The 12245-nt window shown below is 47.9% G+C and overlaps 1 protein-coding gene across 4 annotated transcripts in view; it reads right to left on the bottom strand.

Annotated features, from left to right (window-relative positions):
- The window catches only part of MARK2 (microtubule affinity regulating kinase 2), a 72951-nt gene that overhangs the window by 26417 nt on the left and 34289 nt on the right, over positions 1 to 12245 (bottom strand). The window contains exon 1 of one of the 4 annotated variants that reach the window (XM_027772390.1): positions 672 to 1032. The exons of the other annotated variants lie outside the window; for them this stretch is intronic. The gene's annotated coding sequence lies outside the window, so the exon portion shown is untranslated. Of the gene's footprint in view, positions 1 to 671; positions 1033 to 12245 lie in introns of those variants that run through there. 4 annotated transcript variants of the gene reach the window in all.

Genomic DNA, 12245 nt, shown 5'->3' with positions numbered 1-12245 from the left:
TCATGGAATATAAAAGAAAGTGTCTTCTATTCACTGGGTCTGCCGGGGCCCTTCGGCTTGGATCTCAGAACTTGGCCTAGGCGTGTTGCCAGGCTCTCCCGGAAGACAGCCTCCACCCTGAGAGGCCCGGCGCTGACTCAGGTGGGCAGGGCCCCCTGTCCTAGTGCTAGAGGCTCCTACCCATAGTTCCCTTAGAGAAGGCAGCTTGTGCTATGCAGCTCTGCATCCAGGGCTGGTCTCAAAGTCCTGGGGCTTCCCTTGGGCTGGGAAAGGGCCAAGTTGGGAGGGGTGATAGGCGGACACTCCCTGGCCAGAGGGGGCACTACGAAGTGCAGGAAGAAAAGTGTCCCTTGGGCACTAGCCCTAAGTGACAGCCCAAGATCTTACTCTCCCAGGACACAGCCTGCTCTCAGGCCTCTACTTCCTACAGCCCACCCTTTGACAGGAGCTGAGCCTGCTGACTCTCTGTAAGGGAGACTCTTCTCCTGGGATGTGCATCCCTTTTCTTCTCCAGTCAAGGCCTCTCCAGCATCTGGACACCCTTCCCATGAATTTTACTACCGCATGCTAGCGCCTGGCTCCAGTCAGCAATTCTTTAAAGATCCTGCATTTGAAATGTGAGGCAGGAGTGAAGAGAGGGCAATCCCAGAAAGAAAAAGGGGAGAACATACCCGTCTGCAGAAAGGGGCAAGGACTACCAGCAACTTCCATTCAGCAGAGCCCACGGCAGAACCTGTCAGGCAGCGAGGGCAAAGTACAGAGGCCAGGAAGAGCCAGGCCCAGGGCGGGGGTTGCCGGCTCAGCCAGCCACCCTTACTCGGCGAGCAGGCGACACCTTCCACCACCTCCTCAGTGAAAAGTAGCGAAGCAGCCAGGCCGAGCGGTTCCTGCCTGGGAACCTGGACTGTGTCGCAACCGAAACCACCAGTAGCAGAGAAAGCTTGGGTTTGGCAAGGAGAGCGACGGGGGCAAAGCCCTGCGGCTTCTTGAGGACCAGGGCCTGGTGGTCAGGAAGCTCTGCAGTTCCAGGACAGGACACCAGGAGCAAGGTGGGAGGAAAGAGGAGCCGAGGCAGAAAGGGGCGGGTTTAGATCAACTTCCTTCTCCCCTCCCCCTCCTCCCTCCCCGGAAGCGGGCTGCCCCACCCTCCCCAAGGTGCTTTGCTGGGTAACAGCTGGCGTGAGAGTGAGAAGGAGACTCACTCCAAACAGGGCTGTCATAAAGTCCTTATCTCACCTGTGGCAGGTGGGACCTGGGAAGGGGCAGATCATTTTAACAAGGTCTCAAACAGGCTGGGGAGAAAACCATGTGACTCAGATGTGCTGGCCCAGAGGGCAACCCTGCTGAAGACCAGCAAACCATCCCCTCAAGAACTAAGTGGGGGAAGGGGTAAGCAGAAACCAACAAGACATCAGTGGCAGATGGACCTCCTACTTCCTAGAAAAGCAGTGCTTAACCTCAAAAAATGCACATTCCACTTAAGATACAAAACATTTTAGACATCGTTTCAAGGGGTTGAAGGACCCTGTGAAGTCCTTTAGAAGTCTATGGGGTTTAGATCAACAGCCTTTCTCACTGACAGAGAAAGGGATGTTTAATCCTAGATTTTGCCCAAAGGCTGGGGCACAATCCAATATTCCTTCTGCGTCCCTTACAGCCCTCCTTCTAGAAATCTATTCTGAAGTTCCCGCTCACCTTCCAAGTCTCTAGCACACGCCCCACTCCCAGCCCCACTGCCTTGTCCCCTAAACCATACTGCTATCTCTCAGACTTCTCCCGGAGGACTGGGCTTCCTCAGGTCCTCTTCCCCTGAAGGCCCTGCTGTCTGGGAACATGGTGAGCGCAGGGCAAACTGGCTCTCTCTCATCAAGAGAAGGCACTCCTTCCAGACCATTGGCCTCTGTCTGTGACCTAGTCACAGCCTTTCTTCTGGCTTCCCGATCTCTCTCATTCAGTCCATGACTAGAGGCCAGGCTCTTTCTCATTAAGCAACTCTGCAGAGAGCTCATGTTGGCAGCCTACAGGGCCCTCTAGGGTCTGAGGGCAAAGCTCCCTCTATGCCCTCACAGCACCTGGGCCTAGACCTCTGAGAGACCATGCTACTCAGGGGTGGCCAACAATGTTCTCCTAACTAAGGAGCCCTGGGCAACAGAGTCAACATTTCTGATACCATCGTACAGCCAGCATGTAGCCTTCTCATTTTCTCTGTACAATACCTATAAAGTAAGCCCCATTTTCCATCAAGAAATTGACAGTCAGAGGTTACATGACTTACCCAAAGTTCCACAGCCTCTGAGTACAGGGAGTTTCCACCTTAGCACAACACTCTGTTCCCTGTAGCCAGTTCCCATTACCCATTTTTTTTTTCAACCCTTTTCATTTCTCCCAAAGGTGAGGAAGAAGAGGAGGAGAAGATATAAAGACTGGGAGAAGGTGACTAGGACAACAGAAAGGACAATGCTCACATCTGGCCAGTAGCTGGAGTACTGTTTTATTTATTTATTCAAAAGATTTTTGCTAGAGGGTACATGTGCTCACCAGAGAGAGACAGAAAGTGAGAAATCATCCCCCGGGGAGGATGGCCAAGCCACAACCCTTTCTCCTCCATTCTCCTCTTGGGATTTTGGGCATGCATGCACAAGCACCCAACATGAATTTTAAGCCTCTGGGTCTAGGATTCGAACTATGGTTGAGTACATTGGAGTCCAGCAATGTAACTATTAAGCCAACACTCCCCTGGAGTGTTGTTGTAATGGCCTATCCAGAGGGTCCATAGCTACCCCTCTTTTTCCGACTTGTCCTGCAAGTGGGCCCTGATCTCAGCAGAAAAGGTCATAGTTTATTTTGGATCCTGGGCTCAGGCTTGCCTGGGACCACCTGCTCCTTCTCGAACTGGCAGACTAAAAAGCGAGCGCTTCATTTTTCCAGTCCCTAGGGTTTCACAAAGGACAGAGGGATTGTTTCTTCAATCCTATTGTGGGAGAGAGTTAAGGGGCTTTGAAAACTGAGGAAGTTCCAGCACAGACCTCAAGCAGAGAGGCTGGGGAGAGATGGGGTAGGACTCAGATGAAAAGACATGGGGTTATGGCAATTCCCTGGTTTTCTAACCCTTTAATAGATCCTGAACAACTGCCACTCTCAACTGATGAAAGCCAATAAAGCAAAAGAGCATTCTGGGTAGAAGGGAACTCATGGTAAGCACTTACTAGTGGAGGGACTGGATGTTACCCACTCCCCAAATTGTGATGCTCCACCTGGGAGACATCCACATTCCCTTAATAGCCTACTGTAGAGGGGTGGCTTGGGCTGTATAAAGCTGTCAAAGGGCTGCTCCCTTTCTCCAGCTAGGGTAGGCACGTTCCCAAAAAAGGACACCGGCAGAGCATGCAACTTAAGCACAAAGCCATGAAAAACGTGGTTTGCTGCCCTGTAGCTTTCTGAGTTGCAACTCTTATCCCCAAGGCAAGAAGATCAGCCTGGGATGTGAAGGAGCCTAAGGGCCTCAAACCACAACAAGAGAACCCAGAGTCTATCTGGGAAGATGAGCAGGCACAAACTGAGGTGGAATGAGAGACAGAACAGAGAGCCACCTCCAGCTCCCTCCCCGTCATGCCTAGAAGACACAAAGCAATGAGCACTCAGGTCTTCAGAACCACTTGAAATGCTGGGGTCCTCTTCAAACACCATGGATTCTTCTGGGCAACCCAAACATGGCTTCAGAAACATACAGACAATTCCCTGGTCTCTATCTCAATCCCCAACTACTGTTATCCCAGTAAACCTTTAATGAGCACCTACCTTGAAGCCAGGGCCAATTGCAAAGTTCAGTCAGACCTAGTTTCTACCTTCTAGAAACTTAGGAGAAGCCATACAGAAGACTCCAGTCTCACTACTTACTATATGAGCAAGATAGCATAGCCGAGTCCTGGAGGCAAGCAGCCTTGGGTGGGAGCCTCACCTTTACTACTTACTAGCTGACTGAACACAAACAAGCTTATACGGCTTCCCTGTCTCCGTTTCCTCATCTGGAACATGACGGTACTAGCTGTATTAATTTTATAGTATTAGAGTTAAGACTAAATGAAAAAAATCCCCATCAGTATTTATCATACTGCCCAGTGCTCGGTAATGTCTTGATAATGTTTTCTATGATTACCTCTCTTTAATTTTTAGATTGAAGCCTTTGTTTTCCATCTCAGAAGGTTCTCTGGGCCCTGGGAAGAGAACTTGATTGTAAATAGGAACTCGATTTCAAGTACCAGAGTGGCTAAATTGATTCCCATCACCCTGTATTCCTTCTAGAGTAAGGAAAAGTCAAATTTCTGCTATGGCTGCGCTGTCAGGCAAAGAAGACCCTCTTTCCTAACATAAAACCATTCTGCCAAGAGTAACAGGTAGAAGAGAAGGTGGCCACACCACTGCCCTTTGTGTACCCAAAGGAGGATAAAGTTGGTCCTGCCTGGTTCTTCCCTTTCTCATTAGTTCCTTAACTCCTTCCCAGATAAGGTCCAAGAAACAGCCAACAGATCAGTACCACATAGTGCCAAGGGCTGGGGGAAGCTCACACTGCCAGCCTTGCATTTATTCGGCTCCTCCCGTACCAGTGGGTTATAGTCACCATGGAGACCAACAAGCTCTTCCATATCACAGGAGTGCCAGCCTGCCAGCAGCCCAGAGCTCTGGGAAATGGGGGTTGTGAGAGGAGGTCAAAGGCAGCCTGCAGCATAAAGGTTTGGCTCACTTTACAGAGGACTATGGGGAGCAGATGGGCACTAGCCAGGGCAGCTAAAGTGCCTAGGCCTCCTCTTAACTGTGTTTTCCTTGCCTGGTAGTTTCTGTGTTAGCATACTCTCTGAACTCTGGCTTCTATACCAGCCCCGCCACAGCATACTGGGCAGTTGTTCTCACCCTGGAGTTAGACAGACCTGCTGTGGGATATCCCAGCTAACTCTCTCTGGCTGCCATGAGGGGAAAGGGCCAGAATCGTGGTATAAAAAGTGAATCAGACCCATGCGCACTAAAAGGAAGTGCTCCATCTGTCATGTAATGTCTCCTTTAAGTGATCCAGGTGCATAAACCTTCTTAACCTTTGTTTATCTAAAACCCAGACATCTCAGCTGGGATTGGTCACTCCCTTCTCCGGACTCTCACAGTGCCCTCTCTATACTGTTCATTTCTTTGTGTCTCACACCTTATCTCCCTCAAACTCTCAGAGACCAGAGACTGTCTCATGCACCTTCGCATGCCATTAGAACTTATCAGTGCCCACATCTAGCTGGCTCGTGTTAAAATACTTATAAAAAATAAAAGAGGTCCAACTTTTCGACACTTAAAGTGGCCCTCCCCTGGGCCCCAGGAGATAACACAAGGCAGAGAAAGGAGTATCAAAACCTCTTGCTATGAGACCCATTTCCCTTTTTTCCAGGTACTCATTGCCCTTGAAGTTCACTTGTTGATTATTGTCTGTACTTCCCACTAGACTGTACTACAAAGGGACTCTGGCCTGTCTTAATTGTGGCAGAACGATGCCCAGCACACAGTATTCGATAAAATACGGAACGAATAAACTAGCACAAATAGATAAGAAAATGTGTTGTGATGTCTCCATGCCAGTCTCTGAGATCTACAACCAAAACTCACATCAGCGTTCTCTGCAAACAATATCCAAGTGGGCAGTGGGCCATGAGCTCCCTCTCCCAAGAATGGATGAAAGGTGGTCACCAAGCTAAACTAGAAACAGACTCAGAATACAGGCACAGCGGGGACCAGGAGAGCCCACCTCACCTGATCCCTAGCTCCCTCTCACTCAAGCCCAGCCCTCCTTTCATCAGAGGGGAACCCATTTCTCCTCTGAAGTTCTTGTTGCCCATGACAACCATCTGGCCCTCCCACTTAAGTCAAGTCTTTGCAGCCTTTCTGCATTCAATCCTTCTACTGCTTTGCTAACAAAACCATTCTGTCTGGCTGTGACAATGCAATGCAACTCAAGGAGCATTCTAAGAGCTTGGGAAAGTGACAGTGACTTATATCAGAATCGTAGGAGGCATTTATTTACTGTTTGCCACACTGTGAGTTCTGCTTTAATATTTCCTGCTTGAACCAATGTACTGACTGTAAAGCCCTGTCAACGCTAAGGTGCCAAAAAAATTCACCCATACACACCTGCCTCCTGTCCTGCTGCACAAATCAGCATTCCCACCCTGCCCCCAACCCTCCCCAAACTGCCTCCTGTTACAGAAAAGCAAAGGAACTAAAAACGGCAGCTGGGGAGCTCAGTTGACTCACCCAGCATAATCATCTCCTCCCAGAATCTCCCATCTTCTCCTGGGGTTTTTGCCAACACAAAGTAAAAAAGAAGCATGAGATCTTAAAAAGAAAAAAAAAGAAAAAAAAAAAGGAAAAGAAAAGAAAGAAAGAAAAAAGAAACCTCTCAGCGTTTATGCAACAGCCTTGCTACCTGGGTGCAGTTTCTTTAACCCTTTGTTTCTGCCCTTTCCAGTGTGGTTTCCATAAAATGTCTTTACTAGGAGAAGCAAATCTAGCCTCAGGCTGAGAAACAGACCTTCTGGGTCCTATCAGTCCCAACTCTGCTGCTGGAAGCTGCTGTACAAGATCTGTGTCTCTTTTCCACTGCACGTTCCTCTGGAAGTGGAAAACATACTGCCTTCCTATTCTTCTAGTTTCAAAGGATTTGAAGAAGGAAAAGAAATGGTCAGAAACAACACTGGGACAAAGTTTGCTGCCTTTGAAATCACCATGGCCAGAGGTCAGAGCAAACATTAGGAGAAGAGGTTACAGAAACTACACAAAGCTTTTACTGCCACCCTAACCTGAGAACTGTCCCTGTCAGGTCAAGATGTAGTGTGGCTCCTCCATTTAGGTGACTATTAAAAACCCAACTGGCTGCTCTTTTCAGAAGCATACCCCTGGGGCTGCTCTTGCCCATAGGCAGAGGTCACCACCTTCTTCCTTCAGCAGATGCTTAAGAACCCACAAAGAACAGGGTGCCTGAGCGTGGATGCCCTGTTTCGGGTGCCACTGGACAATGCAGCAAATCAGCTGAAATGGAGAACCCAGGCACAGTTGTTCTCAGAACACTTATGGAAGATGAGGGCGGCTCTCCAGCACTTCTCAGTGTGTGGGGCAGGTGTCCTTTTGTTTTTGTCATCTAGGAGAACAGATTACTAGTATGATAGATGGTACTTCAGCTCTAAAGTGAAGGGAACACTTCATAGCACATGGAGACCTGTTGCAATAGATCAGTCAAGAAATCCCCAACTTACCAAAAGTTCCATTCTATTGATCAGAAATAACCATTTTTCCCCAGAAACTTATGAATAAGTGGTGGTTGTGTTCTCAGGCCAATCTATGAGGGCCCACCACTACAGTTGAAGTAGTATGTGAACCATACTTAAAGAGTTAAAACATTGTTTAGATCAAGAAAGAGAATTCAAAGTTGGGACCCAGGAATGTATCTTTGCTCTGCAAACACCAGGGGCAGCAGATACTGAGTCTTCTTAACCTTTAAATGCTGGTGAATGGGAAACCTGAATAAGAGGGTTTCAAAGCATTTGGAATGTTGGAGTTATAGCTGAGTAGCAGGGTCAGCAGAGAAAGAAGTCAGATGAAGAAGACAAATGAGGCTTCAGGAAAGGACTTTCCAATGGCTATTGCCTTATAGGGGAGAAGAGCTAACTAAAGAAGACCAGGTATGGGAGCCGGGCAGGTAGCATGGTGGTTAAGGCACTGGACTCCCACAGAGCCGATCACGGTTCGAGTCCCAGACCTGGCAGCTTGCTTTCTCACTTTCCCTCTCTCTCTCTCTGTCCCTCTCTAGTCAAAATAAAATAAACAAATAAATAAATTTAAATGAAAAAATAATTCTTAAACTAAAAAAAAAAAGGAAAACCAAGTAGGACAACTTATAGTTAGGGCGAGTAAAAGGAGCATACAACAGTATCCTGACATATCAGGGACAAATACACTCTTTTTTTTTTTTTTTAAAGAGGTTTTTGCTATAGGGCGTGTGCGCTCGCCAGACAGACAGAGAGAGACAGAAAGCAAGAAATCACCCCTCAGGGGGGATGGTCACGCCGCAATCCCTTCTCCTCCATTCTCCTCTCAGGATCTTGGGCACGCACGCACACGCGCCTGGCGTGGGTTTTAAGCCACTGGGGGCTGGGACTTGAACCGCAGTCGACTACGTGGGAGTCCAGCGACATAGCCATTGCGCTAACTGCTGGTCCCAGGGACAAATACACCCTTTAGAACTGCCTCTCCTGGGACCAGCAGATGGTGTAATGGTTATGTTGCTGGACTCCTACATAACTGACCACAGTTCAAGTCCTGGACCTGGCGGCTTAAAACTCACACCGGGCACGTGTGCATGCATGCCCAAAATCTGGAGAGGAGAATGGAGAAGAGACTGTGGCATAGTCATCCCCCCTGGGGAAGTGATTTCTCATTTTCTGTCTCTCCAGTGAGCATACACACCCTACAGCAAAAATCTTTCCCACCCCCCTAAAAAGAATTGTCTCTCCTACCAGACGACTAAAACAGGGCATGTGCTTTATATCCATCTTATTGGGCTTGCTACTACTGCAGTCTCAGCCCTGAGCTGAGAGTGGACTGTTGGATCTTGTTATTAAGTGGCCATGGACTGGGCAGGTGCGTTGGCTAGCTTGCCAGATAGATGGAGAAAGGTTCATTTGTTAGCAGATAGGTAAAGATCGAAACACTCAAGCATCTCAGTGAGATAGACTATATGCCAGCTTATGGCTTTAGGCCTAAGGTGATCCTTGAAGCTAAATATTGTTCTTTTTTTAAAAAACTATTTTATTGAATTTTATTTATTTAATTTGACCAAAGAGGAACAGGGAGAGAGAGAGAAGAGAGAGAAAGCCACTAGGTCCAGGACTTGAACCATGGTCGGTCCTATGGGAGTCCAGCCCACCGTGCCACCTGCCGGCCCCTAAATATTATTCATTTAAGGTGACAGCCATAACAGCTTTGCTGGGGAGGGAAGGTGCTTAGCATTTGTGCCTTCAGCCAAGGAGAGTGTAGGGCAAACCAGACAGTCATTTAGCATTGTAAGTGTCTTCTTTTTATTTTTTAATTTTTAAATAATTATTTTATTCGACTTTATTCTATTTATTTAAATCTGACCAGAAAGAGACAGAGAGAGAGAAAGCAAGCTGCCAGGTCCAGCCTCAAACTGTGGTCGGCCATGTGGGAGTCCAGCGCCCTTTTTCCATGCCACCTGCCTGCCCCACAAGTGTCTTCTTAAAATGCATTTTTAGGGATCAGCAGTTAGCGTAATGATGTGTCACTGGACTCCCACGTAGTCAACTGTGGTTCGCGTCCCGGACTCGGTGGCTTAAAACTCACACGGGGGGATGGGGGGGACACCAGCAGTTAGCATAATGGCTATGTCACTGGATTCCCATGTAGTCGACCGCGGTTCGCGCCCCGGACCCGGTGGCTTAAAACTCACGCCGGGCGCGTGTGCGTGCGTGCCCAAGATCCCGAGAGGAGAATGGAGGAGAAGGGATTGTGGCGTGGCCATCCCCCCTGGGGGGTGATTTCTCGCTTTCTGTCTCTCTGTCTCTCTCTGTCTGGCGAGCGCACGTGCCCTATAGCAAAAACGTCTAAAAAATATATTAAAAAAGATTAAAACAAAAACAAAAATCTCACGCCGGGCGCGTGTGCGTGCGTGCCCAAGATCCCGAGAGGAGAATGGAGGAGAAGGGATTGCGGCATGACCATCCCCCCTGGAGGGTGATTTCTCGCTTTCTGTCTCTCTGTCTCTCTCTGTCTGGCGAGTGCATGTGCCTTATAGCAAACCCCCCCCCAAAAAAAAAACGCATTTTAAAAAATAGTTAATTCATTTTTTCAGAGTCCTAGAAAGGACTCTGCTTCCCAAGAGAAAGGAACAGTATAGATGAGAGCCAGCTTAGCCCTGGCCACAGGGGCAGGGAGGCCCGGCTCTGAGCTAGAATTTCTAGCCTTTCTCAGATGAACTTGCTAACAGCATTCTTTGGGGTAGATTAGATCATATGCTAGTGGAAGCCCTCAGGAGCTGGAATGACCAATTAACTAAGAGGTGGTATTGGGGAGGAAGTGGAGATTATTAGCTGTACTATTACATAGGCTGTGGACAAGAGAATGCCAGTTATTTGAAGAAGGGCAAGCAGCCAACTCTGCAGCTTTCTACCGCCAAATTTACTCAGAGACGCCAGGGAAGAAGATGGCTACACCAAGAAATACACTCCCCCTCCCCAAATCCTAAAGAGCAGCTCCAACTGGCAATAGGCAAGGTGGTTTAAATAAAGACCTGAAAGAAAAATGCACCTAGGATACTTCTAATCAGATGAGCTGGTTAGGAGGAAGCCACTGTTATCCATTCCACTGCTCTATCTAGTCCATGCTAACCACCAAGAACAAAGAACCCCACAGGCGGGGCTGGCAGGTGACGGAGCGGTTAAGGGAGCTGGACTCCCACATGGCTGACCACGGTTCAATTCACAGACCTGGTGGCTTGCTAGCTCGCGCGCGCTCTCTGTCCCTCTCTGATTAAATTTAAATAAATAAATATTTAAGTTAAATAAGATAATTCATTAAAAAAAGTAAATAACCCCACAGGCATGAAGAGGTCTCTATCAAGTCTTAAAGCAGACACTAGAAGGGTGGCGAGAAGAAGGGTCATTCTGCCATCAACGAGGTGGTGACCCGGGAATACACCATCAACATTCACAAGCACATCCATGGTGCGAGCTTCAAGAAACATGCCCCTCGGACACTCAAAGAAATCCAGAAATTTGCCATGAAGGAGATGGGGACTCCAGATGTGCGCATTGATCCCAGGCTCAACAAAGCTGTCTGGGCCAAAGGAATAAGGGCTGTCTCATACTGAATCCATATGCGGTTGTCCAAAAAAACAAAATGAGGGTGAAGATTCACCCAACAAGCTCTATACTCTGGTGACCTATGTACCTGTTAGTTGTATCACTGGACTCCCAGGTAGTCGATCAGGGTTCAAGTCCCAGACCTAGCGGCTTAAAACTAAAACTCATCCTGGGTACATGTGCATCCATGCCCAAAATCCTGAGAAGAGAATGGAGGAGAAGGGATTGTAGTGTGGCCATTCCCTCTGGGGTAAGTGATTTCTTGTCTTCTGTCTCTCTGGTGGCCCACATACCCTATAGCAAAAATCTCTCAAAAACAGAAAAAGCAAAAGATGCAAAATTGAAATTACCAAATATCTAACACTGTTCAAAGCATGCAGAACAATGCTTGGCATACATTAAACGCTCACAATGTGCTAGCTGTTATTACTGTAATTCCATATGTGTTCTCTTATTCCGTAGGTTGCCAGAAGATATGGCTTGAACTTCTTTACCCAATCTCATCGCAAATGCTCTGCCATTTCCAAAAGGAGACAGATCTTTTAAAAGTGGCCAAGTAGAGCCCTGCACTATTCCAAGTTCTGGTCTTCTACTAGCATGGCTTGGACCTAGACCGAGTTTCTTACCAGAGTCAGAAAAAGGTTCCAGCAGCGCAACAGTTTTATCCTGATTCAAAGTACTTTAGACATACGCATCCCACCCTAGAAAAATCCAGAGTACACACCAGGGCTCCTGAGATATAAAATGTCAACAGTCTTGCCAAGACTTCCTAGATATATGAACCTGGGACCTTTCTAGATACATGGGACCTGGGAATTTCGAAAATCAAGTCACAATGGGAAAGGTGTCTAGTGCTCCTTATACATTTACCATTACAAGCGTGCATTGTGGCCAGTCAGGGCCTTCTGTATATCTACTGAAGCTAAGTGAGCACAGTCTCTGCAGCTGTGAGATGAAGGAAACCTGTGTATCTATGTGTGGGGTGAAGGTCATGGTCACACTTCCAATTCCTCAGTGTCTCTAACCTGGGGCCTCAGCAGTCTTCTGTGGCAGCCAGGCTCCCATCACCAGCTGTCCTCCACACAACGTAACAGGATCACTGTTGGGAAGATGGGATTTTTGGAGTTGGGTTTTGTATCCCATGAACTAGCATGCATCTGTCTCAGGGGCAGGTTCCTGAAACAGCTGCATGTCCTGGGCCCCTGGAGACAGGACTTGAGATACATGAAAAAGATAAATGAGAATCATAACTAGGAATTTAGAGATAGTAAAGGCAAAAAGAAATGAAACTGTCATCTTCTCAGAGCTGAAAGCCCTACCCCACGGAAGCTAACTTTCCCT

Source organism: Tupaia chinensis, unplaced genomic scaffold, assembly GCF_000334495.1.
Source record: "Tupaia chinensis unplaced genomic scaffold, TupChi_1.0 Scaffold000273_1, whole genome shotgun sequence".
Lineage (NCBI taxonomy): Eukaryota > Metazoa > Chordata > Mammalia > Scandentia > Tupaiidae > Tupaia > Tupaia belangeri.
This window is presented reverse-complemented; position numbering and strand designations above follow the sequence as displayed.